This window comes from Haemaphysalis longicornis, unplaced genomic scaffold (genome assembly GCF_048455015.1).
Source record: "Haemaphysalis longicornis isolate Haplotype H1 unplaced genomic scaffold, Haemaphysalis longicornis Haplotype H1 scaffold_10, whole genome shotgun sequence".
NCBI lineage: Eukaryota > Metazoa > Arthropoda > Arachnida > Ixodida > Ixodidae > Haemaphysalis > Haemaphysalis longicornis.
The window spans coordinates 146,234,483-146,241,430 of record NW_027526204.1 but is presented as its reverse complement, the minus strand read 5'-3'; positions in this window follow the sequence as shown (position 1 = coordinate 146,241,430).

Sequence of the window (6,948 nt, the reverse complement as noted above, 5' to 3'; positions counted from 1 at the left end):
CAGATGACGACATGGACGTCGAGCCCTTCCGGCTTTCATCGCAGCGGAAGGAAAGGGCTCCGACGTCCAGGTCAGTAGAGAAGGTCAGAAAACCCCTTCCAAGAGTGCAAGCCCCGAAAGACCCTACATAAATAGTCACACTCCAGTAGCTCTGAACACATAATAATGGGAAGAGAAAATATTGTTCAATGGTACTGCAGAGGCCTTCTGAATAATCTTGACGACGTTTATGAGATTCTGCATGCCAATCAGCCAAGTATAATGTGTGTCCAGGAAACACATCTGAATTTCAAACACACAAATTTCTTGAATAGTTACATGGTATACAGGAAAGACAGGGATGGCTACACACACTCTTCTGGTGGTGTTGCCATAATCACCCGCAAATCCGTAGCATGCCACCCTGTCACCTTGAACACCGTCCTTGAGGCTGTAGCCGTCCGCACAATAATATTTAATAGATTGATAACGGTATGCTCCATATACATTCCTCCTGATGTTTCACTTTTAAGCTCTGACTTCGAGGCGCTGGTTGACCAGCTGCCCGAACCATACATCCTGACAGGCGACCTTAATGCTCACAACGCTCTTTGGGGCTCTTCTCGCACGGATGCCCGAGGTCGCCTTATAGAAAACTTTCTTACATCTTCAGGAGCATGCCTTTTCAATACTAAACAGCCTACATACCATAATATAGGACACAACACATACTCATGTCTTGACTTGGCGATTGGCTCCGCAGTTCTTTTTCCATGTCTTGAGTGGGGTGTGGGCACTGACCCATATGGCAGTGACCACTTCCCCACCTCACTTACATATATAGGTAAAGGCCCAAGCAGTTCATCTTCCCATAGTAGGTTCAATATAGCACGAGCTAACTGGAATACATTTACAGAGACATCCAAACTACACCACACATCCATAGGACACCTACACGTTGAAGAAGCTACCCAACTGCTCACGGCGCACATCCTCGACGCCGCCGAAAAGTCCATTCCCCACGCCTCTGGTGCCCCGCGCAACCAGCGGAGGCCGTGGTGGAATGAGGACTGCAGGCGGGCGCGAGAGGCCCAGAACAAGGCGTGGGGTGTCCTTCGTCGGTACCTCACGTCGGGTAACCTCATTTTGTTCAAACGGGCCAAGGCGTTAGGAAAACGTGCGCCGTGAGGCAAAACGAGAGAGTTGGCACACCTTCTTGACATCCATAAACTCTTACACAGACACACACAAAGTCTGGACACGAATACGAAAACTAAAAGGACAACAGACACACAGCCTTCCCCTGGTTAGTACAACAGGGGACACACTGGAAGCCCAGGCTAACACACTTGCACACCACTTCGAACACGTGTCCAGTTCAGCACACTACACAAACACTTTCATGAAACACAAAACATCTGTAGAAAAGAAGTCCTTGCGTGATCACAACAAGTCGCACACTTCTTAGAATTGTCCTTTTTCAATTCATGAGCTGAAGGTTGCTCTCAGCACATGTAAGCCTTCAGCTCCAGGTGCAGACAAAATCACATACACCATGATACAACACCTACACCCAGACACTCTTGAAACACTCTTACATCTATACAACAACATATGGCTTTCGGGGCACATTCCTGGCTCATGGAGGGAGGCCATAGTGGTGGCTTTCCTGAAGGAAGGAAAGGACCCTTCCTCTCCCTCTAGCTATCGGCCCATCGCCCTCACAAGCTGCCTGTGTAAGCTCTTTGAGAAGATGATAAACAGGAGACTAGTGTACTTCTTAGAGTACCATGGTCTTCTCGAGAGCTGCCAGGCAGGCTTCAGGTCGGGGCGATCTACAAATGACCAACTTGTCGCTCTTGAGTCATACATAAAGGACGTTTTCATTCACAAACAGTTTTGCACAACGGTGTTTTTTGCCTTGAGAAGGCATATGACACCGCCTGGCGCTACGGGATCCTCAGTGACCTGAAGTCATTTGGTGTCTCAGGGAACATGATGAACATTCTTGCTAGTTATTTGTCCGAAAGAACTTTTCGTGTGAGAGTTGGTAGCGCACTCTCAAGGGTTCATGTACAAGAAAACGGCGTTCCGCAAGGTGGAGTTTTAAGCTGCACTCTTTTCATAGTTAAAATGAACTCCCTTGGAAGGCATTGCCACCTACAATTTCTTATTCCATGTATGTAGACGACGTCCAGGTATCTTTTAAATCATGCAATATGTCCATCTGTGAGCGTCAAGTCCAGCTCGCTGTCAAAAAACTTGCCAGCTGGGCAGACAAGAATGGGTTTCAACTTAATCCAGAAAAAAGCACCTGTGTTGTCTTCTCCAGGAAGCGTGGGATCCATCCGGACCCAGACATTACACTTAATGGCGTTTCGCTTCCTGTGAGGAAGGAACACAAGTTTTTAGGAGTGGTGTTGGATGAAAAACTTACATTCATACCTCACATTAAGCAATTGAAACATAAATGTCTAAAGGCTCTCAACATTCTTAAAATCTTGTCCCACCAGTCTTATGGAACGGACAAGCAACTCCTCTTACGTATTTTCACAAGCCTAGTGGGGTCCCTATTGGACTATGGAAGCGTCATTTATGGGTCTGCAACAAAAACGGCACTGAAAATGCTCGACCCAGTGCTGCATCTGGGTCTTCGCCTTGCATGTGGTGCTTTTCGCACTAGCCCAGTCCAGAGCCTCTACGCCGAGTGTGATAAATGGTCCCTATATCACCAGAGGATTTACAGGGATTTGTTGTATGCCTCGAAAATCATGGCCCTGACTAACCACCCTTTTAATTCCACCATTAATAACACATCCTCACAACAACTGTTCTTAAATCGTCCATCCATCTCTCTGCCCTTTTCACTTAGGGTAAGAGAGGAAGCCTCTGAGCATGTGGTACCCTTTTTAGACATTCACAAGACACCCATCACTGATTTTATACCACCATGGAATCTGCGCCCTGTGCTCTGTGACCTGTCTTTTACGCATCTTGATAAGAACAGGGCACCAAGAATTGCGATTGAGCAGCATTTCATGTATCTGCAGGATAAATACAGGGCTGCATAGTTTTTCACTGATGCTTCCAAAACGTTCACTGCGGTGTCTTGTGCTGCTCATGGACCCAATTTTGAAGGAGGTAGAGCCATGAATGCAAAGACAAGTATTTTTTCGGCAGAAGCATATGGTATCTTTCTGGCTGTAAATCACATAGTTGAACATAATATTCCTAAATCTATCATCTATACAGATTCGCTGAGCGTCGTCCGTGCGTTATCATCCGGAAAGTCATCGAAAAACCATGTAGTTAACCTTCTCTTGAAATCAATTATGCTGGCGTATTCTTCAAACCTTGAGGTGACTGTGTTGGGTGCCAGGCCACTCTGGCATCGGCGGAAATGAACTGGCGGATGAAATGGCCGCCAATGCTGCACTCCGAAACACAGTAAACATAACAACACTTCCTTACACAGACCTCAAGCCACACATAAGACAGCAACTCCGTAAAACGTGGCAAGCAGACTGGAGCGAACAGACAGACAACAAACTACACGTAATAAAACCACACTTGGGACAATACACTACTGACTCACACAACAGACACATTGAAGTTACCTTAGCTAGATTACGGATAGGCCATACACATGTGACGCACTCGCACCTGCTCACGGGTTCTCCAAGACCCCTGTGTAGCAGGTGCGGAGAGGCCCTGTCCGTAGTCCACATTCTCATACAATGTAAGGCACTCGACACAACACGACGCAAACACTTCCCTCAACTACACACACGACATATTCCACCACACCCGTCGTACTTCTTAGGAGACGATGCCATGTTTTCTGTTCAACGCACCTTTCAGTTCCTATCAGAAGTTCACTTTTTACAACTCATCTCATACCACCCATAGCTTTTACCCCTGGTCCTATACACCAGCCACCTTATTTATCTTTAACCACTCTTGTTCTTCACCCTGGCCCTTTACACCAGCCGTGCTCATAGCTTTTAACTGATTTTATTTCTTGTTCTCTCCTCGTCAAATCACTTTGTGTTTGGCGCTCTTTGCCCATGTCGGCCTTGCGGCAAAAAAAATCAAACCATCATCATCATCAGTTTATAGAGCCCTCAAGAGCAAGATTTCGAAATATTTTGAAATCTCCATTCCTTCTTGGGATCGATGAACATGCCTGTAAGGGCGTCATTTTTTTACCCATAAATTCGCTATCGCCCGAAACACCGCACTCAGAGACAGCAAAATGAGTGGCGATGGAACTCACTGTACACTTAGCTCGTCTCACCCCTTCAACCAAGTTGTTCAACGGAGCGAGTGTGCGCGGGAATCATGTGTTACGGCTTGCGCGCCAAACCATTGATCGCCACCGCGCTTCCACCGCCCGACATGCAGCCCATCGGTGTTTCGGCGTGCCGAATCCCTCGATTTGCTTTGTGTGACTGCCCGAACCAAGGTGAGCCCGAACACACATGTGTTTTGTAGTGGCAATTATCTACCCGGCTGCATGCCTCATCAAAGTCGTGTCCAGCTATTCAAGGCCGGAGGTATTAAACTGAGCGGGGGTAACCCTGCAACAGACAGAGGCCGCCGCAAGCACAGCAGATTTTTTCTAAAGCTGTATGCAGTTAGGGCATGATAAAGAAGTGGCAATTTCTCTATTAGTTATCGCTGTCCTTCGGCCGTTTACTGGCCTAGCGGTTCTTGGGGCTGACTCCGAGACGCGGTGTAAAGACGGATGGCCTTCATAAAATCATCGGTTTCGCCCGCCTTTTTATTGAAACAGTCTCACTGGTAGGCGTCACTATAAACGAAAACATTCTTTTAATCTGCGCCAATTAATCTGTTCATGGTCTCGGCCTTTGTTGTCATGTCGCCAAACTAGATACCTTCTTTGTATGGGTGACCGTGCTTGACTTGCGATAATCCCGGCTGTTGGTACTTCGAGCGGAAAGCCGACACTTGCGCAAAGTGAGCGCTACCAACAGAGGCCGTGATGAGTGTAGCATTTTTCCCCATAGAAATTGCGCCCTGAACCAACAGGATATAGATAGTGGTACTTCTGCTTGCGAGGCAAACATAAGCGGAATGTTTCAGTAGGAAAGCAGGCGGTACGGCTACAACCGAACAAAAAAAAACTTTTGTCTTTTGTGCAATGAAAACAAATGTAACTAGCTACTTACACGTGCCAGATTATCGCGATATATTTGATACACCGTTGAAGTATTTCACTAGTGAGAGGCATACACATTTGCACTTGTATTTTGATACTTGAATACAGATACCAAAAGTATATCTTAGATACTATCGCGATATCCTAGTATCGCGATACTGCCCAGCCCTGACTGGTGCGGTCGCATACCGCCATCAGAGCGCCTATGCTATGGCAGCCACCCGCAACTCTGCTACCCTGTCCCCCTTCAGCACGTTCACCATCTTTTCTATTACCTCGCGACTTCAGAGGAAGCGGCCATTAAGCTGGCCGTCACACAGCCAGAAACTTGCTAATGATCGACATTGATCCGTGGACTTTCCCTTACGACCCCTTCTCTTACATTTCAAGAATCATGCTATAGCGAAGTGTTGGGTGGACCAGCTAGGGGATTCAGACCTTAGGAGGCCCAGGTACGCCGATCTACCGAAGTCGCGGCTGGCCTTCACCCAACTCCCACCTACCGTACGATAACAGGGCTCGGATAACAGATTCCCTCCCTCCCTCTCTCTTCATCTCTCTCTCTCTCTCTCTCTCTCTCTCTCTCTGTCTCTGTCTCTCTCTCTCTCTCTGTCTCTGTCTCTGTCTCTCTCTCTGTCTCTGTCTCTGTGTCTGTCCTGCTTCAGAGCGTTGAACACAATACTGGAGTTGACAACATCATGTCAAGTAGCATGTGGTCCAAAGGGTTTTTCCTTCAGTCTGAAAAAAAGCAACGCTACAGGAAGATAAATATCTGACTCCGAAATCCAGCTCTCACGAAGACCGAGTCGTGTGCGGTTGCAGTAACAACCATGATCTGCTGTGGCGTGGTCTCTGTCTGACTGATTTGAACGTCTGTCTACAGGCGCCCTCAACTCAGGCCATGGCTCTAAATTGGCAGCAGCATAGCGTCTTCTGCTTTATCGACAATATGCAGTGCAAAATTTCCGTCTTACCTGCCCCCAAGACCCGTTTTGCCCTTTCCAGATTTGCTGGATTGCTTGCCGAGGCCTGTCTTGGACGCTTTCTTTTCCATATCGGCGATGAAAAGCTTGACCGTGGTTTCCAAAACCTTCGCTTTCAACAACGTTTTCTTCGTCTCTCGCGCGGGAGAGTGTTGACGAAGACGATCGTCTTCCACAGATGCCAGATAATTTATTATAGATTTACCAGTAAGGGTGGTTCGCTAGATTTTGATATTGAAGCCATTATGTAGATGCAAAAGCCGCTCTCAAAGGCATGATGGGTGGTTTTTGTTATGAGATTGGTAGTAGGCGACACAGCGGGAGCCAAGCGTTGCGAGGGAGGTCTTGAAGGAAAGCTCCAATACAGCTTCGTCGCTGGGTAAAATGGTGGTCGAATAAATACATCCAACATGCTCTATAGGTGGTCAAACTTACCGTCCAGACGGCAACCTTGTGAACAATCAGTTCCAGAGATTATTGCATTTATGTCGTGTAAAATTCGCACGCATAGACCTTTGCAGTTGCCAGTGGGGTGTGCGCGAGCACACTTACATTCATACCAAAGTCATGTTTTATAAATAAATAAATAAATAAATAAAAGTCTAAGGTTTAAAACATTAAACATTTGTAGTTTTTTTAAAATATGGTGTTCGTATATCCGCCCATTCCACTGAATGGGCTGAAAAAAGTCCTCCCGCGTACAATTTATTCCTCCCTTGCCGACTGTGTACCTTGCTGACTGCGTAATTTGTAACCGTGAGTCCTCGTTTATTGCGCTATTTTCGTAAATAAAGTATACAGACT